The 26,541-nt window shown below is 55.9% G+C and overlaps 1 protein-coding gene across 12 annotated transcripts in view; it reads left to right on the top strand.

Annotated features, from left to right (window-relative positions):
- PCBP3 (poly(rC) binding protein 3) overlaps window positions 1-26,541 on the top strand; it is a 268,572-nt gene that overhangs the window by 157,398 nt on the left and 84,633 nt on the right. The gene's annotated exons all lie outside the window — the stretch shown is intronic.

Genomic DNA, 26,541 nt, shown 5'->3' with positions numbered 1-26,541 from the left:
TGAGACCTCTCTTCCTGACCCCCTGTGTCCTCCCACGGCTTTCCCTCCCCACATTCCTGTGGGGACAGACGGGCAGGAGCCTTGGTGGGGGCACAGGGGGCTCTCTGGTCTTCCCTCTTACCCGGACAGTAACCCCATCGGATCGGGGCCCCACCCGCGGGACCCCGTTTGACCTTAATCGCTCCCTTAGAGGCCCCGTCTCCGAGTGCCCTCACGTTGGGGGTTAGGGCTTCAACATCGGGACCGTGGGGTGCCGCTCGGTCCGGGGCAGTCACGTGTCCCCTGACAGTGGGGCCGGCCCGTCACAGAGGTGGGTCCCTCGCTGGCCCCACATTGCCAGCCGCGGGCCTCCTGGGGTGGCGGCGGCGGAGCCCGCTTAGTTCTCTGAAACCGCAGCGCCCGGGGCCTGCCTCGCCCGTGTGCGATGCGGGAGCCCCGCGTGGGGGCAGAGCGGGCGCGCCCAGGGTTGGCCTCGAGTCTCGCGGCCTTTGCTCGGCTCTCACCGAGCGCCGCTTGAGCGGGGCCGGAAGGAAAGCCAGTCCCGTTTCTCCGAGGGGCTCCCCTGAGCCCCCGAGGCTCGCAGAGGAGCCCAACCGGGGCTGGGGCGAGACGCGCGGTGTGCGGCGCCCCGAGCAGCGGCCGGCCCGTGCCCTCCCGCCGCCTTCAGATCCCGCGTGGTTTGGTGCGGTCCTTCGGGCTCTGCTTGGTAGATCTCGTGGCCTACAGCCTGGGCGGCGGGGACGCGCCGGCCTCCTGGCCGGGCTCAGGGCCGCGGGAGATGGCAGGGCGGGGTGAGGGTGGGGGTGGGGGGGGGCAGCAGGAGTAGGGGAGTAGGGCAGGGGCAGACAGGGTGGAGTCTGGGGGGAGCGCAAGCCCCTAGACGTCACCCCCCCCCCCCCCACCTTGGTGCTCAGGGTGGGCAGCTCCTGCCGGGAGCCCGTGTTGCAAGAGTTTCTGTCCTGTGGCCGGGGCGGGGCTCCTGGCACAGGCTTGCTGGCTGGAGGGTCCCCATCCGCATCTGTCCTCCGGTCTGAATGAAGCGCAGAAGAGCTTGTGTCTGTCTGTCTTCCGCCCGGACGGAAGTCAAGGACCGGCACCCTCCCCATGTTCTGAATGACAGTCTCAGGCCTTTCCTGCACCGGCGCTCTCCCGCGCACAGAGGGTTGAGTGACGTTCTGCGGCACTGAACGTGGCCGGCTTCGTCCAGCGCTCAGGTTCTTCCTCGCGAGTCACGTCCCGGGTCATGTGTTGATTGTGGAGTGTACTGAAGTCTGTTTTCTTCTGACGTAGGAGAGAATAAGTGTGTTGGGATTCACCTCGCCGGCGTGCCCCGTAGCACCAGCCGCGCACACCGGGCTTCAGGGGACCGTGTGCCTTTGGGTGCTGCTGTGTGACAGACCGTTTTAAAGTGAATATAGAGACAGACAGGAGGTCTTTTGGGTGTGACTGGATTTAAGAAGCTGTGAGTAGGTGGGTGCCGTGGTGGTGGGGGGGGGGGGGCTGGGGAGCTGAAGCTGACACCGGCGAAGTCACAGCGCCGTGGTCGTGTGGTCCCGTGTGGGCCCCTCACGCCTGTCGGTGGCCTTGCGGGCGGTCTCCTTGCCATCCGGGGCCTGGGACCTGAACCTCCCGGGGCTCCGTGAGCCTCGTGAGCCTCGAAGAGCCACGTTAGGAGAGGGGACGACCCTGAAGGGCGACTTCTGTCTGCAGCCTGGAGGTGTCTGGGGACCCAGCGTGGTCCTTGCAGGTGCCCCAGCAGGCTGCTTTCCTGCCTGTCTAGACCTGGGTCCCGTCACACCTTCCCTCCTCGAGCTCCGGCCCCGGAGCCCAGCTCACCGGACGGCGGGCACCCAGCCTGTGGATCGAGGCCTCCTGCCCCCAGTCCTCTTTGTGTGGTACGGAGGCCCTGAGGCCGAGGGTTGCGGGGGTCCAGGGTACGCCCCCCTCACCCGTGGCCCTGGGCACTGGCTGGACTGGGGGTATTTTGCCAGCATCTTCGGGGAAACCATTTCACAGTACGTTTTACTAAGTGTAGTTTATTTGAATGTTATTTGTGGGAACAAGAAAGACAGACTGCAGTTTCCATAAAAACTAAATTATGTTTTATTTCCTTGTTGAATTTGTTTTATTTGAAATGAGCCGGGAAAGAGCAGGAGCATGGATGCTGTGCTGTATGTGCTCGGTTCAGAGCCTGTGTTTGTCCCTCTGCTCCCTGGGCCCTCCCCGGAGACCTTCAGGAGCAGAGCAGGGTTCCTCCCACAGTCCGCATGACACTGCTGCTCCTGGGGCGCGGTCAGTGGAGCTGGAGTGGGCCTCTGGTCCCACTTCCTCCTCTCGCCCCTGCGCGTTCTGGAACCCGTGGCAGGGCCGTGAGGTGGCCTCTGGGTCCCACTCAGGCGTCTGCTTCATGTACTCATGTTTGCGGAGAGCTGTGTTTAGAGAAAGGGTTCCGTGGCTTGAAGAAGTTTGAAAGCGACCGCTATTCAGAAGAAATCGTTGTTTCAGAACCACCTGGAGACGTGTGCCACAACGTAGAGCACTGGGGACCCTCCAGGGCGGGCCGGGGACCGGTCCAGGGACCTGGGGACTGTGGCTGCGTGCTGATAAGACTGACACCCAAGGTGGCTCTGCGTATGCCTCGTGGTGGGGTGGGGGTGGAGGGGGGCTGTGTGACGTGACCACCGGGTCTCCGAACCCTTGGTGGGCTGTCAGGACGGCCTGGATGTGGGGCAGAGCAGCTACCTGAGGAAGCTGAGCTTGAACCGCCCCCGAGGCAGCTGTGCAGGGGTGTCAGCAGCGGGACAGTGGGGTGGGGTGCCGCGGGGTGGGAGGTGGGGAGTGGGGGCTGCTGAACGGAGAAGGGAGAGCTAACTGCAGGTGACTGATGGGAACGGTTTTGCCTGAAGTGACAGCCTCTGGTGACCTGGGAAAACACATTCTCGCCCTGGCTTCTAGCCTGCTCCCCGCTTCTTCCAGGCGTGTTGGGAGCTGCGTGGGGGGCTGCATGTGAGGGCCGGAGGGGGCGGTCTGTGTGTGCACTTCCCTGTGGAGTTGTGTCACATGGAAGCCTTGTCCACACCCCTGTTACACGTAAGTTGAGACCCATCACGTAGGGCACTCCGCTGCAGGAGGAGGGTGCGGTTGAAGCGGAGGGAGACGCCTGCCCTGTGGGAACCCTGGCCGCAGGGCACTGGCCCGGGAGCCTGCGTGACCTGTGTCTGCTCCCAGAGATCTGGACAGGCTCCTGGTGCCCAGGTGCCCTCGCCGGTCCCTCCGTGTCAGGTGCTGGGCCAACCAGCCCAGCCCTTGGCTGCTGCCTATGGATTGCGTGTCTGTACCTCAGGTCCCTTCTCCCCATGTCTTCTGGGACACCGATTTCTGGGAGGAAGTATATATTTGGTCTTCGTCCCTGTTCGTGGCCCAGAGGACCAAGGGCTTTAACCTCAGATGGTCCCGAGCGAGGAGAGCACAAAGGTGTCTTTTGTTACCTTAGACAAATGTGCTTTGGAAAGCACCCCGCTGACTGGGGTGTGGGGGGTGGGGGGTGGCGGGGAGGGGCTGGGGACGCAGAGAGGAGCTGAAGGTTTCATCAGTCGCCAGTGGCCAGTGAGTTGATCATCATGTCTGTGTAATGAAGCCTCCATAAAACGCAAAAGAGCTGGGGTTTGGGGAGCTTCTGGTGGGGAGAGTGGCCCCCAGCACACAGAAGCCCCACACCCCTTCCCTGTTTCTGGTACAGGTCTCTCCATCTGACTGTTCCTGGGTTTCATCCTTTTCTGATGAACTGGTGATCTAGTGAGTAACATGTTTCTCTGAGATCCGTGGGCCGTCCTAGCAAATTAACTGAACCTGAGTCTGGGGACCTGGGAACCTTGACTGATAGCTGGTCGGTCAGAAGCACAGGGGACAGCGGGACTTGAAACTGGCTTCTGAGGTGGGGGAAGGGCGGTCGTGGGATCTGACCTCAGTCCGGGTAGACGGTGTCAGAAATGAGTTGGATCGTAGGACGCCCAGTGGGGTTGGAGGGTTGCTTGGTGTGGGAAGTGCTGTGCAGGGACCACTGTCAGAATCCCGTGTTTGCACTGCGGGGTCCTCCCCTCCCCACAAGCTGACTCCGGTTTGCTTCCCCTCTGGGAGCCGGCCACCTGGAGCTCTCTGCGGCCATCCGATGTGTGAGTCCCGTTCAGGGGCGACGTGGGGTCTGGGCCACCTGTCCGTGCAACTTGTTCGAGCCCTTGGCCCTACTCATGTCCGGGGCCCAGCGTGCCTGGCCTAGATTGTGGTGGACCCGGTGGTGCCCACATGGAGCTGTCCGTGGCCACGTGTTCACTTCTTGTCTCGGGAGTCCGCGGGAGCTGCTTCGTAGAGTGACGGATCCTCTGTCATGGGAGGCGTGGCCTTGCTCTAGAACCCGGGCCGTCTGCACGGTGTCGCTGGCAGTGGGACTCACCGGGGCCTCTGCACGGCCGGCCTGTCCACCCCGGTTCCTCCAGCAGCTGTGCGGGCGAGGCTGCAGGACTCCTGTGGTGCTTGGAGTGGTTTTCCCGGGGCAGTGGAAGTGGCTCGCACAACCCAGAGGTTCCCCAGGAGATATGCCCTTTACTGCGTGCTGGCGGGCATAGGGCACAGTGGGTCCTTCACTTAGGGGACCTGTCTTGGCGGCCGCCCCATCGTGCACGCGGTGCTGACACGCGGGCCCCTGAGCCCTTGGAAGTTACCTTCCACCCTGCGGCCGCTGCACCTCCCAAAGCATCCAGACCGCTTGCTATTGCCTGTCACCGTGTCCATTTAGAAAGCGCCAGCCATGAAGTCGTCCAGCCTGACGTCCGGGTCGTGTTGCGACGCGGTCAGGGCTCCCGAGGAGGGTGTGTGGCAGAGCAAGCAGTTCCTGTAGCCCCGAGGGGAGCCGTGACTGTGCTCTGCTGTCCTCCGACGGAAGACTGACCGAGGTCGGTCCTCTGTCCTGGTGGGACCGAGATAGATGTGTCCCAGGCAACTCGCTGGGACAAGTGTGGGGGCCACGCGGCACTGCCACTGGGCCAGTCACTTGGCTGGGACCACAGCAGTCCGCTGTCATGGGCCATGATCTGTCTGGTCTTTATGGTGGAGAGCAGAAAGGGGTGCTCCTGGGTCCAGCGCCCTGCAGCCCCGAAATCCTTCATGGCGGCCCGACTGTGGCTTTGCTGGCATGCCGCCTCGCCTGGAGTGGTGAGGTCCCCAGGAATCCTACTTGGCCATTTCTACTTAATGTAGAAATTTCTACTTAATGTGGACTACAGGGAATGTTCCGGCAGCTGCTACGTACCTCGTCCACTTATGCTTTTAGGGATTGGGTAAATCACCCCAAGTTGCGTGGGGTAAAATGTCCCTGGTTGCGTGTGCAGACGTGCAGGCCAGGGCCCCATTCGCTGTGTTGACTGGGGTTTTGTGGTGGCGTTTGCGTCCCGGGAAGGCCTGGGCGTTCTCTCTCCCCGGCACCCCGTCATCCTGTCCGTCGGGGTCCGGTGAATGCCCGTTCTGTGCCGCGGGCTGTCACAGGGTCTCCCTTCATCGTGGACTCTGCCGAGGGGGCAGCTCGGGCCTGGGGGCTGGGCGCGCCTTCCAGACCCTCCCGGGAAGTGGGTGATGTCCACCCTCCTTCCAGCCCTCAGGTCCGGCTAGCGTGCCGGGTCAAGGGCACCTCCATCCCGGGGACACACCAGTGCGCTTACTGTGGCCCTAGAGCCCTATGGGTCAGTGCACCCGCTGGCCCCTGCCCTGCGGCCCGTTACATGGCTCTGCCCGCCTAGCCGCATCTGCTGTCCCGGACCCGGGTCTGCCCCGCAGCCAGTACTGAACTCTGCTGCTTCCAGTTCGTCCCTCATCGCCTCCTCTGGGAAACGCTGGCAGGACACCTTCCGCCCCACTCTGCGTGCACACCCCATTTACGTTTCACTCGTCTTGGGGCGCCCAGGCCCTACTCGCACAGCGCTGCTCACAGGCGCTGCTTCCTGCCCCTAAAGGCTCCCGTGCTTCCCCGGAAGGGGACCTGTCCTCTGGGGGCCACTACCCCAGGCCGCCCCCCCTTGCCCCTTCTCCAGCACACAACTCAGCGGCTGCACCACACTCTCCACACTGTCCACCGCGGCCCCAGCTCACGGGCACCCCCCGGGCTGGCCTGGAGTTCTGTCTTTGGGCCTGGGGGCTCTGGGTGACTCAGGGCCAGGTCAGCTTGTTTTCTGAGAGGAGTGGGAAAGCCACAGGCTCCGTCCCGGTCCCAGTGAGCTGCGGCCTCCAGGGGGTGGGGGAAGAGCCCCGGCCCCGAGACTCGGGCACACGCAGCCGGCGCCTCCGTCAGCTGCTCCTCCAGGAAACCCGCGGGGGCTGTGAGGACCCGCCTGCTGCGGACAGGACAGCGCTTGGTCGTCAGGAGGGAGGGACGCTGGGTGCTGCCAGGACACCTGGAGACCCTGTAGGCATGGGTCCCGGCAGGGCCAGCAGGTGCTCTGTGCCCGCGAGAACCGTCTCAGTTTTGTGGGTCGTGGAGTCTTTGTGGCACCCACTGCGCTCTGCCCTCACAGCCTGAAGCCAGTGAGTGGGAGTGTGTTCAGTGAGTGTGTGGGTGTGCCCACGTGCCCATAAAACTTGAACCGCAGAAAAGGGCTGGGGCTGGGTTTGGGCCCAGGAACACATTGTGTTTCCAGAGAATGTGTTGCTGCAGCCGTGCCGTGGGGCCACGGACCTCTGCTGCCCCCCAGTGGTGAGGATGTGGCTAAAGGAGGCCAGCTCCTTTTCTCTACGCGTACCTCTTGGGATGCCCAGGTTGGAAGTACACTTGACCCTTGAACACGCGGGATTAGCGCCCCCTCCCCCCCCCACGCAGTCAAAAATATACGTGTATTTTTTTAATTTAAATTTTAGTTAGTTAACTATAGTGTAGTATTGGTTTCAGGAATAGGTGTCAATGATTCATCACTTACATAGGACACCCAGTGCTCATCACAAGTGCCCTCCCTAATCCCCATCCCCCATCTAGCCCGTCCCCTACCCACCTCCCTCTGTCAACACTCGGTTTGTTCTCTGCTGTTAAGAGTCTGTCATGGTTTGTTTCCCTCTTTTCTCTTTTTTCCCCTCTTCCCATATGTTCATCTGTTTTGTGTCTTAAGTTCCACCTACGGTATGTCCTCTGACCGACTCACTTCACTTAGCATAATACACTCTAGTTCCATCCACATTGTTACAAATGGCAAGATATCATTCTTTTGGATGGCTGAGTAAAAAGTAAGCAGGAAGTCCCTAGGTTGTGGGACTGGCCGAAAAGCATTAGGACCTAGATAGAAAAAAGGAAAACGAACCAGGGGAACTTGCTGAGGCAAAATTATGTGGGTTTCAACTATATGTCACTTTATGTGCTGTGGCACAAAACGGCCATGGGCTCCATTCCTTGCTGTGAAACATCGTGTGTGATACTGTGAAAGACCCTTTGTGCCTCTTTCCTTGTGCCCCGTTTCTGAAACAGAAAGTACAATGTTTACAGTAAATGGTTGCTTGCCCAACAGGTGAGGTAACACATAGGAAGCTAGCATTACAGTACAGGTGGATTGGATTTGTTAACTGTATTCCGTTTTTTCATTTACATATTTAAATGTGTCATTTCATTTACCTTTATAATTACATCTCTAGCAAGAGATACTGTTCTTCAATTTCAAGCGGGTACATCAACTTTGAAATAAATTTGAGTTAAGAAACTGAAAAAAAAAAGAAAGAAAATACATGTGTAGCTCTTAACTCCCCCAAAACTTAACTACTAATAGTCTCCTGTTGATCAGAAGACTTTTTGACAACATAGTCGATTAACACAAGTTTTGTGTGTTAAATGTGTCGTATACTGTATTCTTGCAGTAAAGTAAGCTAAACAAAACGTTATTAAGAAAATCACAGGTGTCTGGGTGGTTCAGTTGGTTAAGCGTCCGACTTGGGCCCAGGTCATGATCTCACGTTTCGTGGGTTCGAGTCCCCCGTTGGGCTCTGCGCTGACAGCTCAGAGCCTGGAGCCTGCTTCGGATTCTGTGTCCCCCCTCATGCTCTGTCTCTTGCCCCGCTCATGCTCTGTCTCTCTCTGTCTCAAAAAAAAGTAAACATTAAAAAAAAAAAAAACAGAAGTCTTCAGCTTCCAAGAAAGAAAATGGTTAAAAAAAAAAAAAAAGAAAAAATCATCAGGAAGAGAAAATACTCTTACAGTACTGTGTTTATCGATAGCATAAGTTTATGTTGACCGTTTATAAGATGAATTGACTGTCACTACGTCCGTCAGTATTATCTTCCATGATACAAAATGCTGTGTTACTTGCACTATGAGCACCAAGCACCAGACTGAGAGATAATGTGAAAACTACACTCGTGGGCATTCACAGGTGTCCCAAACCACGCACTGATAACAAAGCGGCAGCGATGTGATCGCTTTGTCGTGGCCATCAACGCAGTTGCTTCACAGGAGCTCAGCCTACACACTAACGAGCGCATTGTCATAAAACGTTTATGTCATACGGTATTACGGTCCTATTCATAATACAGTGTTGGAAGCATTGTTACTTTTTTTAAAAAAACACTTGCCTGTGACGCTAGGCTGACGGGTGGTGTCTCCAAGTAGGAGACAGGCATAACAGCACAGTAGTGTAATTCTTTGAAAGCAAGTGACACAAAAAGTTATAAAACAGAAAGGAAACCAATACATTATCCATTTTATGTGAAATGTCACTCGTGTGACGCCTGTGTAAGGGATAGGCTGTCCACTTCCACGTGAGTCTTGCCCACGATGTCCTACCCAATGAGTACTCAGGCGATGGCGCTGATGGTGACACACAATCATGGCCTGCAGTTCCTGCCACAATGACTACATTTGCACATGGAGACACTCACAAATGCACAGCAGATGAGTGTGTTACCTGTATGACGGGATGGTTATTTACTAGTCACTGAGTGAAGGTGGGTCATCCTCAAAGGCCTCATTCTTGTCGTCTTCACGCCGAGGAGGCACAAGAGGAGGGAGAGGAGGTGGTCACCCTGTCTCGGGTGGAGGAGGGGGAGGGAAGGCAGCAGAGCAGGCACACTCAGTGTCATTTTACCGAAATACATCATAATTTCTCTCTTTTTGCTTTTTCATTCCTCCAAAAATGTTGTCTACAGCACCAATCCTTCTTCCACTGTTTGCTTTGGTTTCAGTGCCCGTATCTTAGAAGGGTCCATGTCATACGAGAAGTCGAAAGCAGTCCCGAGTAATTGGCACCCACCTGCCAGATGGTCATTGTCAAAAGTGACGGTGTCTTCCAGCACTGCTGCTTCTGCGTCTTCTCCCTCATCAGTCTGGCCCTGGTTCGGAGGCTCTCATCTCCGCCAAGTTGCCTCTGTTCATCCCCCTGGGGTGGTCTGTTAGCTCTTGAACTTCTCCAAGATCCAGATCTTGAAACTCTTCCCCCCCTCACCTTTTTTGCACGTCCATGATCTCATTTATGATCTCCTTGATTGGCTCTGTCATAAATCTAGTGAAGTCACCCACAGCATCTGGACACAGTTTTCTCAGCAGGAGTTTGTGGTTTCAGGCTCTGTGGTTTTCATGGCTTTTTCTCTAACAGCAATGGCATCTTCAGTGGTGTAATCCTTCCAGGTTTCCGTGCTGCTCTCTTCCATGGGGTTCTCTTCCGTAGCATGGGCAGTCCTTTCCACAGAGTGCCGTGAGTAATGAGCCTTAAAGGTCCTTATGACCCCTGATGTAGAGGCTAAATTAGAGACAGTGTTTGGGGTCAAGTAGACCACTTCAGCAGCTTTGTTGTTGACCTCATGGGAATCTGGGTGGCCGGGATATTGTCCAATATCAGAAAAACTTTAAAAGGCAGTCCCTCACTAGCAAGGTACTTCCTGACTTCACGCACAAAGCATCGATGGAGCCAATCCAGAAACAGGGTTCTCGTCCAGCCTTCTTGTTGTACAACCGGAAGACTGGCGGCTGGTGTTTATCTTCTCCCTTCAAGGCTCGGGGGCTTTCTAGATAAGGGCCATCCAGATCATAAACCTGCCTGCGTTTGCACAAAACAGTAGAGCCAGCCCATCTCCCCCGCCCATCCTACATCCCAGTGCTCCCTTCTCTCCCCTCCTGATGGATCTACTTTGTGGCTCTTCTTGTCCAGGATAGGGCCCTCGGTCTGCATGAAACATCTGTGCGGGCAAATACTGTCTCCTCGGTGATTCTCTTGGTGGTGGCCGGGAGCTTGTCTGCTGCCTCTTGCCGGCCCAAGTTGCTGCTCTGTTATCTCAACATTTTGTAAGGCAAACCTCTTTCTGAAATTATTAAACCATCCTTCGCTGCCATTAAATTCTCCAACTTTAGATCCTTAACCTTTCTTTGGCTTTAAGTTTTTATATAACGACTTTGCCTTTTCTCGAATGATTTTGGAGTCTATAAGTGTGCCTTTCCTATGCGCCCACATAAAAGTGGCATTTTCAATATGAACTAAAAAGATATCTTGCAGAAAATGCGAGGTTTTCATCCCTGCTGGCATAGCTGCGGTGCCGGCTTCACAAGTTTCCTTTTCTTCTTCTTCTTCTTTTGTTTTGTTTTGTTTTTTTACAATGGTCTTTATCCTAGATTCATTTATCTTCAACGAACGGCAGCCAGAGTTGTAGACCTCAATCTGTGGTGCATACGAAGCAATTCGGCTTTCTCTTTTAATGTCCTAACTTTTCTCTGCTTCTTGGGAGCGCTCCTAGCACCACCGGTGGCACTTGGTACGGGCCCCGTGGTGTCCTCTGGGTTTACAGCACTGCTCCAAACACAGCGCAGAATACCTGAGCCCTGCAAGAGATCGCTTCTCGCTGGATCCGCAGTTTACTGGAGAAATGCTCTGCCCACGCAGATATTAGCATCCGCATCCGCTGTGTTTGGAGCAGACGCTGGCAGCACGGGAGCTCCCCGCAATAGCAGCAGCGGGTGGCCATGAAATTATTGCAACAGTGCAGCTTGGACTACGGTGAATTTTCTGCCATTGTGATTTAATGCTGCATCTTAATTTTTCAATATTTCTCTCGATTGCACAGTCTGTGTATGTGAGTTTTGGTAAATGCCAACTTTTTGTCACATATTTGTGTGTATTTTGTGGTAGTAAATGATAAAATGGAGTAGCATCTACACGTATTTCATACATTCATGAGATACCTAATTTTTTTGATAATTTCTAGGCTATGCAATTTGCCTGCAAGTTTTTTTTTTCAAACTGTTAGAAATCTCCAAAAAGCTTCCGATATATTTATTGAAAACCATCCGCGTATAAGTGGTCCTGCATAGTTCAACCCATGTTGTCCTTGTTGAGTTTGGGAGGTGCCGTTGACCCGCGTCCTTGGGGCCGTCGTGGAGCCGGCCCTGCTCTGGGCGCCGGGAAGTACCTCCCTGCACGGGACGCGGTGGGACGGGCTGGAGCCGTGGGTCCCCCGCAGCTGCGAATCTGGGGAGTACCCTTAGGGGAGAGAAAATCCGCCCCTTGGCTTTGTCTAGCAACTTTGTGATGAAAACCCCTCGTTTCAGAGCTGCTAGCCCTTGGGTTACAGTCTAGGTTTCCGGGGTGGTTTCGATACTGTGAGCAGCAGACGCCTCCGTCGAGGAAGCGCGTGGGTCACGACGGCCACTCCCTCCTTGCCGTGTCACTCTGCTTGCCTCGCTGACCGCCAGCCGTGCCACCTCCTCATCCCCCCGGGCCTGGTCCTGACTGCCGAACCTCACCCCTGCTCGCTGTGAGCACCCAAGGAAGGGGCTCGGCCGCCACCATGTTCCATCAGGATCGGCCTCCGTCTTCCTCCCCCCGGCCCTCCCCTCGCATCAGTGGTTGTGCCGTCCCCGTGCTGGTTCAGTCCAGAACAGTTTCTCGTGCCTCGGGCCTGTCCAGCGCGGGAGAGCAAGGTGCGAGGACACCACGTGCAGGCCTGGAGCGCACAGAGCGGCTTGGAGGGGAGGCCCGTGGTTCCAGACTTCTGTGACTCGCTGCCTCAGACCCGGCCCCCGCGTGGTGCTCCTCGTCCTGCAAAGCAAGTCAGATGTTGAAGACATCCTTTGACTACACTTGTGAGCTGGCAAGGACGCGAGGAGCCCGCGTAGGCTGCAGGCGAAGTGTGCGTGGGAGCTCGGGAGAGGGGCGAGCCAGCCTGGGTGCTGCTCCTGTCGGGCCCACCTAGGCCTGGAGCTTCCGTGCATCGGGGCCGACCTAACAACAGACGGGGCTCAGGGCTACTGGAAGTGGGGACCTGGGACGTCTCACGGAGCTGCCGCTCACGGGGCAAGCCCCTCGGTGCAAGGCCGTGGGATGTGAACCCGCCCCGGAGAAGGACGGTCACGGTGCGCCACGTGATAGCCGGCATCCCGGTGTGGGCGAGACATTCTCCCAGAAGAGTCTAACTCTGCTCTGACCCCCACTTGGCGCATTGACCCGTGGTCGATACCTGTCACGGAAAGAATGTCCTGAGTTGGCAGCGACCCAAGAGATGGGCCAGTTCATGCCACCTGCTGGCCATTTGGCTGGGAGGTCAGGTCTCAGAACAAACACAGTCAGAAAATTGGTGACCGGGAAGTCGGGGTGAGTCTATACTGGTCACAGGGTCTTTCAGTTCTGAGGCAGGCATTTGACCTTTGCTGTGGATCCCTGCCAGCCTTCCCTGCCCTCCATCCTTGTCCAGGGGACTTGAGGACCGCATGTCCTAAGGACAGGCATGGGTTCCCCTCAGCTGGCTGATCGGGCTGTGGCCCTACCGAGTGCCGACCCACCAGCGATGGAGACCCCCAGCCGAGCCTGCCTTTGACATAACTCGGGGCGCCTGGCCTGGCCGGGGCTGGTGACACGTGGGCCCCACCCACCCTGACAGGGCATCTGGTGGGAACAGCCCTTCCCCACCAGGACCTGCTTCCGTCCGCAGACCCCTCAGTACCTCCCCCGCCCTCACGGTTTTCACAGTGTCTGCGGACAGCGCCGCGCACTGCAGCAGAAGGGACAGCCGACTCCTGCCCTCAGCGTCCCCGGGCCGTGTGCCAAGCAGGGACTGGGTGCAGACCCGAGGACCATGGGTGAGTTAGTGCCCAGAGATGCGCACTGCATGAGGGGAGTTTGCACTCAGGAAGTCCCCGTGTCCCCACCCAGCAAGGCACAAACAACTGTGGGTGATGATGCTTCTCAACAGAATAAAAGTGACAGTAGCACAATAAATGGCCAAACCGGGAGGAAGTGTGATACAGGATGGGGCGCTGCAAAGCCCCAACGGCAAGGGCACAGGACACAGTAAGGACACCGAAGCCATAGGAAAACAGCTAGTACGTGGGATTCTGCCGCTTTGAGAAGATGGCTCTCTCTGAAGGTGGTGTCGGCGCCTGAATCCCGGCCCGTGGGCTGCAGGTTCGGGGGGTTCCAGCCGCACCTCCGGCTGCCAGTGAGCTCACACCTGTTCTTTTCCTGACGCCTATGTGGCAGATATTTTCTCAGGTTATTTGCCCTTACGTCTTATTGAAATACATGTTTAAAAATAGACTTAGGAACCATTTTAGATTTACAGAAAAAATTAAATGATGGCACAGGGATCTCCCACCCGCCCCGGAATAACAGCTGTGTTGGGGGTACGTTGCTTACAGTTGAGGGACCAATATCGATACGTTGTCATTAACTACAACCCACACTGCCTACAGATTTCCTCAGTTTTTACCTAACGTCCTTCTGTCTCGGAATCTCATCCAGGACACGTGTTACATTTAACCCTCAGGCTCTTCAGGGTCTTCTTCACTGACAGTTGCTTAGACGCGCCTGGTTTTGGATGAGCTTGACCGTTTGGAGGAGCACGGGTCAGGGATTTTGTAGAATGTCGCTCTGTTGGGATTTACCTGACATTTGTCTCCGGCTTAGACCCGGAGCGTGGCTCGTTTCCGGGAAGACCACGGCAGGGGGGAAGTGCCGTGTTCGTCACATCCGGGGTGCACGCTCTCAACGTGGCTCGTCCCTGCCGACGTTGACCTTGAGCAGCTGGCCGGGGTCCTGTCTGTCCGGTTTCACTGCTCCACAGCTGCTGTTCTTCGCTGCCCTTCCATGCCGTCCTCTTGGTAGGACGGCGGTAGGTGCAGCCCGCACTTGAGGAGTCAGGTAGAAACAGTTTTGTTTTCTAGACTCTATTTCGGGATTGTGTGTGAGTGTGGAATCAGTCTTCAAGTTTTTTACTTTTTGGTCTAAAACTAACTGTGCCAGCACCTGTGTTAAGCGGTGACTGGCAGCTTCCCGGTGACCCTTGCTGTCATGTCAGCTTCCCCCTGCTTGGTTCCACTGAGCTCTTTGCATCGCGGTGCCTCGAGCCCCCGGCTGTGGCCAGGTGGCTGCAGAGCAGAGGCCAGGCCAGCAGTCAGGCTGAGGGGCCCAGAGCGTGGTCCATGGGCTCAGCATCGACAGAGTAGCAGCAAACTGCATGGCTGGGACCACCTGGCTGCTTGATTTTGTGTTCCCCGCAGTTGGATTGCTGCTGACAGATTGAAATTTCCTTTTCCCCGAAAAGAACCACCTTTCCGGTGATCCACTGCGTGCACGCTCTGTGACCCATCACTCTGAGGAGGCGATAGGGTTTGTCGCTGCCTGTACAGGGGCTTGTCTGGGAGCAGCCACGGCTCACCAGTGAGCTCTTCCCGCAACTGGTTTCTCCGTGGGTTTCATTGTACAGAGTTACGCCGCCACCGCGTGCACACGCCACACGCACGTGTACACGCACACACGTCCGTGCACGGATGCGCACACACGCAGACCAGAACAGGCTGGTTGTGGCCTGGGATCACTGGAGCCACCTGCCAGTGCCGTGACCGCGTCGGATTGTCAGATACGGCCAAATGCAGGAACTCTTCTGAGTTCTGTGCGAACTCTCTGCTCAGTGCTCCCATTTTTATTTTTAAAAAAGGCTGAATTCCTAGGGGTGGGTGGTGTGGGCAAGCTTGTCCCCACCCGGGACGGTCCGTGGTTGCACCCTGCACACGTGGCAGAAAGGCGCCCCCGTTGGCCATAGGGTCCGAGGTGCCGTAGGCTTTCTGGAAGAAATGCTTCTCAGTTTTTTTATATGCCTTTGGTTAATTTCCAGCACCCTGAAATGGTTACTTTTGACACTTTGGTCTAGTTTTGTCATTATTTTGGGGGAGACGATTTGGCAAGCCCCTCATTCCACCTTCCCCCAGCCCCACGTCCCTCATTCTTTCTCTCAAATATTTTAGACATTTCCCGAGATCGCTGATCTGAACCGCAGGTCAGTTTACGAGCATCTGGGGCTTCGAACACTCAGATTCTCCCTACACTTTTTGAATCTCGTTTCCTTTTTTCCCCACCGTCTTTGTATTCTCTGAGGGAGTCTGAGGGCATTCAGCCACATCCAGAGTTCTCAAACTCAGTCATGGAAGCAGAGAGCCCCATTATGGCATCCATATGTCCCGCAGTCAGATTTTTCAAACCGGGTTTGCTTCTCCACGGCGACGCATCACCGAGGGGCCTGGCTTCGTGCAATAAAGCCCCGTTGCCGCCACGACCGGCAGTGAGCACTCCCCTCCCTGCCTGGGCTCTGTCTTCACGGCCTGCGTGGGCGTGGGGTGGGGCAGGGGCTGGCCGCCCCGCTGGGCCCGCTGCTTCTTCCCGTGGTCAGTTCGCACCTGCCACCACCTCCTGGTCCATTCAGCCTGTCACTTCTGCAAGAACACAGATGACCCCCGTGTGTGTAGGAGGGGCCTCAAGGAAATGGTGCAGGTTTTAGGGGCCATCAAAAGAGAGCAGACTAGGGGCACCTGGGCGGCTCAGTCAGTTAAGCGTCGGACTTTGGCTCAAGTCACGATCTCGCAGTGTGTGGGTTCAAGCCCCGCGTCGGGCTCTGTGCGGGCAGCTCGGAGCCTGGAACCTGCTTCCGATTTTGTGTCTCCCTCTCTCCCTCTGCCCCTCCCCCGCTTGCACTCTGTCTCTAAATAAATAAATAAATAAATAAATAAAATTCAAAAGAGAGCAGACTGTCCCTTGCCGTAAAGATCTGAACTTCCTGAGGGGCTGCCTCAGGGCTGTGTGTTTGGGTCTGAGTGCAATCGGAAAGGAACACACTTCTCCTACAGAAATGTGCAGACGTCCAAGCCCCGAATTTCACAGGCGGACAACCCAAGAGGAGGCATCTCTGATGCCTGGGAATGGCCGAGGCCAGGCGGCCTCCTCAGCCCCGCCCCCCCTTCTGGGTGCACACAGGTCCGGCAGCTGTTACAGATCCGATGCGGGGCTCGCTTTGGGTTCGCACTGATGGTTTTGGTGGGGTCCCCCTCAGGTCCGAGGGCCCCCAGCGACTCTGAAGTGGCAGCCGGGATGAGTCATTGCAGAGTCCAGACAAAGACGTGTTGCGTCTGTGTTCACTGGGACACCGGCTGCTTTGGAGCCCGGCCCCTCCTGTTTCAGAGGCTCTGCGACTTGGGACAGGAGGAAAGGTGGTGAGGGACAGGGCATGACCCTCCCTTCTCGTGGGCAGGGTGGCAGAGGTCAGCAGGGCGGGCTGCTCTCGTGGGGGGGCCGTGGCCCTGAACACACAGCCAGCCCGGGACTGCGGACTCTCGGAAGGTGGGGTCTGTCCTGCCAGACTGCAGTCCAGTGTCACCGTTGGTGAGGGTCCCTGAGGGAGTAGGGGGTGCCCTTCTTTATCTTTCAGGGGTGGTGCAGGCCATACCTTTTGTCTGCCTTTCTTTTTGGGTTTCAGTAGGATTTCAGAGGGAAGTCTGAGATGGCAGGAAGCACAAGGGGAGGCTTGGACTCCCCACCTCACTGTCCGAGTGCCTCGGCTGGCACGCCCACGAAGGGGTGTCTGTGTTGGGGCGTTGGGGGGGGGTCTCTCACGTCACAGGGAAGAGTGAGTACACGCACTCTAGTGTTGGAGATAAATATGACACCCTGGAAGTGTAAGCTGATCTACAGGGACATAAAGTAGGTCAGCAGACTCCTGCTTCCCAGAAGACACAGGAGCTGAACGCAGCCCAAACCCTGGACGTTACACACAAAACAAGCATAAGACACTCCAAAAGGTGGAGAGAACCGAGGGAGGGCATGGTGATGAGTCCCCTGGCATTTCCGTTCGCCTCAGCCATCCTGGACTGGAGGCTGGACAAGTCAGAAACCTAGAACACCAATAGGTGCAGACCCAAGTCAAAACAAAAACAAAATCCATGTAAACCGTGCTCTCTCTAAGCAAACCAGCCTGGCCAGACAGAACCCTTTAAACAAGAAGCATTCGACTGGGGCCAGACAGCCCCCAAAGCTGTGAGCAGCCTGGCCAGACTGTAACAGTCACTCCAGCCCCCACCGTGCTGGTGTCAGACAGGCAGGGGAGGGGGGGTCTGTGCTTCCATCCCTCTGGGCCCTTGAAGACCCCCTACTGCCCGGTCAGTGTGGGCGGGCGCTCCCCCAGCAGCCCACGAGTAAAGGGGCCCATACTCGCTATCGGCGGAGGCCCGGGCGGAGAACCTTGTCTTCTGCCCTTCCCGTGCTACATTGGTGTCCAAGGAGTTCAGAGCAAACACAAGATTTAAATGAAGTCGAGGGGCGCCTGGGTGGCTCAGTCCTATAGGATCCGGCTCTTGATATTGGCTCAGGTCATGATCTCATGGTCTGTGAGTTTGACCCTCCGGGCTGTCAGTGCAAAGCCTGCTTGGGATTCTTTCTCTCCCTCTCTCTCTGCTCCTCCCCTGCTCGAGCTTGCTTTCAAATAAATAAATAAATAAATAAATAAATAAATAAATAAAATGCAGAGGTTAATAAATTAATACAGAGTGTCCAGATTTCATCCAAAAGCCATTCCACATACAACCAGGAAGATCTCAACTTGAGTGACAAAGACGATCAACAGACACCAACACTGAGATGACAAATTTATGTTGAAGTTATGTGACAAGGCTTAAGGAAGTCTTTATAAAAATGCTTTATAGGCAATTGCAAACACTTGTAACAAATGAAAAACTAGAAAGTTTCAGCAAAGAAATAGAAGTTGTCAGGAAGAACCAAGTTGAATTTATTTTTTATTAAGAGTTAATTTTTTCAGACTACTTTTAGGTTCACAGCAAAATTCAAGGGAAAGTGCTGAGATTTCCCACCCCAACCCCCCCATCCTCCCCCACATGCACAGCCTCCCCCACTGTCAACAGCCTGCACCTGAGCTGTGTGTGTGTTACTGTCTGTGAACCTGCACTGACACCTCATCACCCAGAGTTCATAGTTTCCACTGGACTCGCTCTTAGCGGTGCGTGTTGTGTGGGTTTGGACAAATGTGTAATGACAGCTGTCCACCGTCACGGCGTTGTAATGAGGAGGGAGTGTTTTCACTGCCCTAAAAGCCTCCGCATTCTATCCATTTATCCACACCACCCCCACTACCTCTGGCAACCCCTGACCTTTCTGTTGCCTCCATGGTCCCGCCTTTTCCAGAACGTCGCACAGATAGAATCGTACAGGATGCAGCCTTTTCAGATTGGCTGCTGTCACTTAGTGAGATGCACCTGCGGACCCTCCGTGTCTTCGTGGCGTGACGGCCCGCTCCTTCTTAGCACCGAATATCATCCCGTCGTCTGGACGCACCCGTGTGTTTGCCCATCACCTCCCGAAGGGCACCTTGGTTGCTTTCAAGGTCTGGCAGTTATGAATAAAGCTGCCGTAAACATCCGCCTGCAGGTTGTCGTGTGGACGTGAACGTTCACCTCCTCTGGGTAGACCTCAAGGAGCACGACCGCTGGGTCGTATGGTCAGAGCGTGTTCGGTTTTGTAAGAAACTGGCAAACCTTCCTCCGCGGCGGCTGCCCCTCTCTGCTTTCCCGCCAGCAGTGAGGGAGCGTTCCTTCTGCCCCGCGTCCCCGCCAGCGATCCGTGTTGTCGGTGTTCCGGGTTGTGGCCGTTCTCACGGGTGCACTGTGACGTTGTCGTTTTCATTTTCATTTCCCTGATGACGTGTGAGGTCTGTATGTCTTCTCTGGTGAGGTGCTAAATTAAAATTTTGGAACTGAAAAACACAATAAATGCAGTTTAAAAACTCAAATTGTATACTTTAAATACATGCAGTTTTATGTTATACCCCAATTAACCTGTGAAACAAAAAAAACTCAGATTTGGTCCTAGACAAGCCTAGTGACATTCTCTTTATAAGACACTTTAAGTAAATGATCCAGAAAGTTCAAAATGAAAGGGATGGAGGAAATGACCAGACTCACACTAACTAAAAGAAAGTAGGAATTTGAGCAACTGGGCGGCAAGGCTGGGCTAAGCTCACACCGCTCCCGCTCCCAGTCTGGGGACCACACCGACAAGCACAGTGGGGACTTCGCAGGGTCTTGGATGAGCTGCAGGAACAAAGGGTCCTCAGATCTCAGTGGCTTATACATTCAAAGTTTATTTTTCAGTCATTTGGGTCAGCTGAGGCCCTTTCTGTGTCAACTTCTCCCCCCGTCCCAGGCTAACGGTGCAGCCTGTCTCTGGAATATTGTCATGTCACAGCAGGAGGAAGAGAGCAGGAGAGCTGTGCACGGGCCAGTAGGACTTCCTCCCGCGGGAGACATGACATGGCCAGGCCTGACCTCTGGTCTTGGCCTGTGTAGCATTGTCGCAGGGACAGGAGCAGTAGATGATACAGCCTCTCTGCTCACCACCGTTCACTCCACTCCTTTACCTCTGCAAAACGGGCCCTGCCCGAGATGACCGACCAGTCCGTCCGTGGCCCAGACTGGATGGCCAGGACTGAATGGCCAGGATCTCTTCCTGTTTCCTCGCTAGCCCCCGATCTGCCTCTTCTCGCTCTGGAGACCTAAAGCCCCAGGAGTTGCTGACTGCCCTGTCCACCCTGCTGGACACGGGTGGGTCGGTGTGCAAGGCCTCAAACAAGCCCCGTTTCTGAGGGAGCTGGGGCAGGAGACCCCAGTGGGCCTGCAAGCACGGCCCCAGTTCTCAGACCCGTCGAGCAGGTGGGCATTTTTGTAAAAGGCCAGAGAGTAAATATCTTAGGCTTTGTGAGCCGTGCCTGGACCGACTACCCAGCCTCTGCATTGTAGACGGTTCACGGGCACAGGCACAGCTACATGCCAGTAAAACTTCTGTGTGAGACCACGTGCTGGGCCGGGCTGTGTTTTTGCAGTCTGCACACCCTTGCTCCAGGGGTCTCTGTGAAGAGGGCTCTGAGGAGTATGTGCCCCTTGGGGCCTGGGTGGCTTTCCCAGCCTGCGCCTGCCCCTCCCAGGTCTGACGGCCACTGCTCCTCATCGGCCCCCGTGCCCGTGCGGCACAAACTCCACCTTCTGGCCCCTCACACAGCAGCCTGCGTGTGCCGGTGGCCATACTCCGAGTGCTTTTGGTGGCACGTCTCTCTCTAGACTGAATTGCTGGTACCTGGGGCCTCGAAAGCTCCATCGGGAAGCTCCGGCCTTCAGCCTCCCCGACTTCCCAATGGGAGTGTTTGTCAGCAGTTTGGATAGAGGGTGTTGTGGACTGATTTGTTTTACCCCCAAATTCATAGACTGAAGCCCATCCCCTCAATGTGACTGTGTCTGGAGATGAGGCCTTTAAGGGGTTAATTGAGGTCTTGGGTGGCCTGATCCAGTAGGACTGGTGTCTTAATAGGAAGAGATCGGGACACAAGGCACGCACAGAGGGACGACCATGTGAGAACACAGGGAGAAGATGGTCATCTACACGCCCAGGAGAGAGGCCTTGGGAGGAGCCAGCCTTGCCAGCACCTTGACCTGGGACGTCTAGCCTCCAGCGCTGGGAAGAGGCAGCATCTGCCATGTAAGCCGCCCCCTCTGGGGTACTTTGTTACGGCCCACTGGCAGACTGTGTGTGTTGGCCTTCTGCTCCCTTAGCCCCTGGTGATAAAGTGAAATTTCAACAAGTGTCTGTTACTCAAAGGCAGTCCCGGCTTTACCTTCGACTGCCATGGTCCTTAGAGAATGGTCTGTGGACCCCTGTTGGGGTCCTGCGACCTTTTCAGGGCATCTGTGAGGTTAAAATTGACCGTTTTCATAGTCCTCCTGATCTGTGACCTTGACTTCTCACTGTGTGGCTTTTGAGCTGATGGCGGACTCTACTGCTGGCCACTGTACTCTTAGCCAGACTCACTTGTGCTCAAAGTCAAAAGCCAACCACACTCAGTGATGTCCTCGGTGAAGCAGGAGTTACTCACTGAGCCTTCAACACTGTGGGTAGTGAGAGGGAATCCGGAATCGCCCCAGGGCTGCCATTGTGAGCGATGCCCGCCTTAGTTCAGACACCATTTATTGTGTCCACATGCTTTCATGCTCGTGGACTGGCGGACGGTTGTTTAGACTGGGCATTTGGCAGACGTTTTCTCAGAAATGACTGTCATTGGCCCGTCGCTTCAGGGAAAGCAACTGAGGTGTTTGTTGCCATCAGTGTTGACCTTTGAGCTCTCAAGCAAAAGTTAGAATTTTCCAAAATTTATATCTGCCGCTGTTCACAGCTCTCTAAGATGTAAGACTTTTCCGATGAACTTGGTGATGACAGTAACAAATGTGATTTGTTTTTCACGTTGGGTAGTAAAATGAGTCAGTATCTGGAAGATCTGTGTAACTCACTGAACCAGTATTCTCCAAATGACCACTGTTTGAAACAAAAATCATGCATGGCTAAAGTTGTATTCAACATTTAGGGTGGGCCAATGGCTTTTTAAATAGAGTTTTAAATAGAGTCAGGAAGTTCCTTGAAGTGCTCGTGTGGTTTTCAGATTGCACTTCTCAGCTGACCTTTAAGCAGTTACCACTGTTGAGTTTTGGTGCCGTGGCAAAGAAGAATGTCCCCAGTTGTTTGTAAAGGCTGTGGAAATACCTCTCCCTTTTCTGGCTGCATGTGTGGGGGCCAGTGGGTTTCACACATTTCAGCCAAAATGAACGTATCCTAACAGATTAAACGCAGAAGCAGATACAAGAATGCAGCTGTCTTCTCTTCAGTCAGGCATTAAAGAGACTGACAAAAGGGCTCCTGGGTGGCTCAGTCGGTTAAGCGTCCGACTTCGGCTCAGGTCGTGATCCCATGGTTCGTGGTTTCGAGCCCCGCATCGGGCTCTGTGCTGACAGCTTGGAGCCTGGAGCCTGCTTCAGATTCTGTGTGTGTCTCTCTCTCTGCCTCTCTCCTGCTCGTGCTCTTTCTCTGTCTTTCAAAAATGAATAAACATTAAAAAGAAAAGAGAGACTGACAAAAATGTGAAACAATGCCATGCTTCTTTTTAGTTGTTTTGGAAAATATTGTTATCGTTCATAAAGTTAACTTTTATTAACTTGTATTGAGCTGATTATTATCCTTACAAGTGAATTAATAAAATATTTAAAGTTCTTAGTTTTTATTTCTAATAAGGTAAATAGTGATAGATACGACCCACATAAACAAAAGCACGTTGGTGTCCACACCGATTTTTATGAGACCAAAGGAGTCTGGAGACTAAGAGTGTTGAGGACCACTGCCCTCCTGGTTGTGGGGACCGGAGGCTGCTCCCACCCTCCTCCGTGACATCAGCCTCCTTCTGTCCTTCTCATCCCCGCTCACACTAGCCCACCCCTGACTCCCCCCCTGGTTTCTTTCCTCTCTTTCTTGTACCTTCTCAAACACAGCCTCTGCAGTGAGTGTCCCCTTCACTCTGCCTGCAGCCGCCATCTCGTTCAGAAATCGTCTGCCTCTGCTCCCGTGCGCAGTAATCCTGCCTGTCGTCTGTGTGCGCTCTGGTCATCCCAGCCTCCGCCCTCACTCCTGCCCACTGCTGTGGTGGCCTCCCAGCCCCCAGAGGCTTCCGTAATGGTGGGCATGGCCTGGGCTGTGCTGTGGGGCCCCATGAGTCTCTGGTTTCCATGGCCCACACGGGCCACCTGGGCCGCCAGTCTTGGGTCAGCTTCTCCCCTGCTGGGCATCATCGGGATGTTTGTCACTGGGGCCGAGAAGTGACTGTGCCACCTCTGCTCACCTTTGGTTGGGTAGAGCAAGTGCATGGCGAAGTGTGACACGGTGGGCCAGGAAGTAGTGTGAGCCCGAGGGAGGAACGAGGCTGCGCTGAGCACACACAGGCGCTCTGACCGGAAGGCACGATGTCTGTGTGGCGCAGAGAAAATCTGTCTGCCGTCCTTTGGCCCCTCGCCCTCCATCCTCCATCGCTTCTGCCCTCCCTGAGCCCCCGTTTGGGGCCTGCCCACCTCCTCTGAGCAGGCCCTCGGCCATCGGCTGGAAGGCTGTCTGCGTATATGTTGCCAGCACTAGGACGGGGCAGGGCATCTTGGGTCTGACTCTGGGGAGGCCGCTGGCCACCATTAGCCCTGCTTGACTCTGGCCTTCCCTCTGGGTGTCGGAAGAGACGGCCCAGCCCCTTCTACAGCTTTGCCCCTGCCAGGAGGAGCGATGGCCCTGGTCAGGGCACCTTGGGGGTCCCGGGGCACGTCGGGCAGGCCATGATGAGAGGGCCCAGAGGTTCGTTGCTTACCAGCCACGTGGCCTGCCCGGGACGCTGTGTGGGCCTCGCCCCGCTGTCAGGGTGCACCAGACCTCTTACTGTGATTCCTCATCTCCTTATATTCGTACTCATCCAGAATAAGTGCATTATGGCTTTACTCCAGGCTTGGAGTTACCTTAGGCAGTGGGGGCACGGTGGGCTCAGCATTTAGAGGAGGGGGACAGGTGGGCAGAGACGCGGCCTCTGCGTGCTGACTGCAGTGGTGGTGGCCTGCGAGGCTGCTGGGGAGCCAGGGAAGCAGTGGCTGAGCTGTGTCTTGGGCCGTGGGCAGGAAGCCATGTGCTGGGGATGAGCTCCAGCAGAAGGAAGACAGCTCCGTGGTGCAGGGAGCACTGGTTAGGGGAGGACGACAGCAAGCGAGGCCTCACGGGCTTGAGTCAGGCTCCCAGCTGTGGCCTCAGGCGTGTCTCATAGTTGCGTCACGGTCCCCTGTCGTCTCTGGGCCCTTGTCCATGCCCGTCTGTCCAGCAGCATCGCGTCCCCTGTGCTCCAGGGGGCAGGCTTCTCTGGCAAGTGGGGGGCTCCGCCCCCGGCACCATCCCGAGCTCTGGGACTTCTGTGTCCCTGGGCTCTTTCTGGGTGTGCCCATGCCCATGAACCCAGCTGTGATCCACGCTGTCCCCAGGGCTCAGATCAGCACTTCATTGGAGACAGACAGCCACACCCATGCCACACACAGCCCTGTAGCATCTGCGTAAATGTGGGCCGTGGGGACCCTGCGAGCCTGGGCCTACCAGCCCTACCCGAAGCAATGCCGGCTCATCAGAGCCCCCCTTTCCATGCGGACTCCGGGTACCTCCTCCGAGCACCCCTCCCCGAAGGTCCTGGAACACATGGCTTTCCTGAGACTCTGCAGCAATACCAAGCAGGCTTGTCACTATGCTTCAAGAGGACCTGTGCAGGCCCACTGGCACGAGGGTCACTCAGAGTGTGGGGTGGAGGGAACGGGAAGGCTGGGGCAGGAACCTCCAGACTGTGCTGCTGGGAACAGCCCGGGGACACGTCCCCTGAGGTACTGGGGCTCAAGCCCCTCGCGGGGGGAGAGCACAGGGGGACAGGACAGCCTGTCCCCAGTGGAGACAGCCAGGCCAGGGCGGCTCCCCACACTGCTTGTGAAAATAAATGCCTGTCCTTTGACAGTTATGTAAGTCACATTTTTAGTGAAACAACATAATTAATGATTTGGGAGTATGGTATGCTAATAACTTTTACAAGCCACCATTAAGATGCTGCAAATACTTCACGACTAGGCTTAACAAAAGGGAAAGGACTCAAAGGAGCCTAATCCCCATCTGCTTGATCACTGCAGTACAGGGGTCCGGGGGTGCCTTCCGCCCTTCTCGGGTGGCCCGCCTTCCTGGGCCCGCCACCTCAGCAACCCCTCTCTGTTGCCATCCAGGTGCCAAGCCGAGTCTCCCCCACCCCCGCACTGTCTTCTCCTGGGAGTGAGGTTTCCTCCCCACCCCGCGCCCCCCCCCCCCCCCCCAGCCTCGTGGCTTCACAGAAAGGCCTTCCTGCAGCCTCGAAAGGAGGCTCCCCCGAGGAGTCTGTCCAGGTGATGCTGGGGCTTGCCCCTTTGTGACAAGTCTCCCATCACACGGGCTCCCTTGTGTCTGGGCCCATCCCGTGGGGTCTTGGAGCCTGTCTCACGGTCCTGGCCCACTTTTCTTCTCATCCCTGCAAAGCGAACCATGGACGTTTCTGCCACTGCCGGAAGCGCTGTTAGTAAAGGCCCGGCTCGGCCTTTCTGGAGTGCAGACAGCCCTCTGGTCCTCTCGGCTGTTGTTCAACGTTGCGTGGCCCGCGGCCCACGAGGCCGACACGCCCCTGAGTGCGAAGTGCCCGGCTCTGCCCGAGAGACGGGGGTTTGTATTTACCTCTGTTAGATCTGTTCAGAGAAGGGAAGGGCCAGATATGTTCTGGAGTCATGTTTCATTTTACAAAGTTTGGCAGAACTGATTGATTAGTAACCTTAACTTGTCTACTTACTCCCGCTTACAAAATTAACTTCAGGCAAATCAGAGAGTTTTCTGTGGATACAGATGGTAGGCTGGTCGCTGAAAGTCTGCTTGTAAGTAACGTGGAAGTCGAAGCAGGATCTTCTAAATAACCCGTTTCTCACCCTGAATGATATCTTATTGTACAAGCTTGGAGACATGATGGCCCATCAGAACTTCAGCTCCGGGGGATCAGCCGCCTTCAGCCTCGCAGAGACTCTTGCTCGTACCCCTGGCACGTGTCACAGTCCAGGGCGAGTCATGGTCCCCAGCTGTCCGTGGCGGTTCCTCAGGCCATCGAGTATTCTGGGGACAGGATGAGAACCTGAGAGGCCAGGTGGAGTCTAACGGGAACTCGCGCCAGCGGGACTCGCTGTGGGGCAGGTGTGCCGAGCACGTGCTGCCCGGGGTCTCGCCCAGGCCTTGCAGGCGCCGGCCAGAGTGGCCGTCCCGTCCCACAGACAGAGGCCAAGGGGCTCTTGAGGCCCTCAGCGTGTCCGCGGTGCCCCACGCCTGGAGCTGCCGTTTTAAGCCAACTTGGCAGTGAGGTTGTCACGCGTGAATAGAGTTATCATTTACCCTCGACATCCATAATGTTTGTGCGCTTCTCTCGTGAAGTAATATAGAGTCGCAGGCGGGAAGAACCCTTAGATCATCGGTCCAGTGAAGGACATTGTTATAGAGAAGGAAATGCCTCGGGCAGGGTTATTTTCCAGGCCGTCTGATGCTACAGCCTGAAAACTTCAAAAATGTAGTAAAACCACTACTTGTATATGCTTGTACAAGCTTGGTCCTTTTTTTTTTTTTTTTTTTTTTACTTTTCACTTTGGCCTCTGGCAGCTTATTCACCCAGACTGGCGGGTTCGGCCGTGGCCTGAGCTGGGGGACATGAAGTGAGGGAGGGAGGGGCCCCGGGGCCAGAGCTGCCCCTGGCAGGAGCCACATCTCTTTCTCCAGGACTCTCGAGGACTCAGGAGGACTCACAACTGGGGTGCCAAAGCCTGGCGTGTTTGGC

Source organism: Acinonyx jubatus, chromosome C2 (assembly GCF_027475565.1).
Source record: "Acinonyx jubatus isolate Ajub_Pintada_27869175 chromosome C2, VMU_Ajub_asm_v1.0, whole genome shotgun sequence".
Lineage (NCBI taxonomy): Eukaryota > Metazoa > Chordata > Mammalia > Carnivora > Felidae > Acinonyx > Acinonyx jubatus.
Note: the sequence above shows the minus strand (reverse complement) of the source record. Positions and strands in the feature narration are given on the sequence as shown.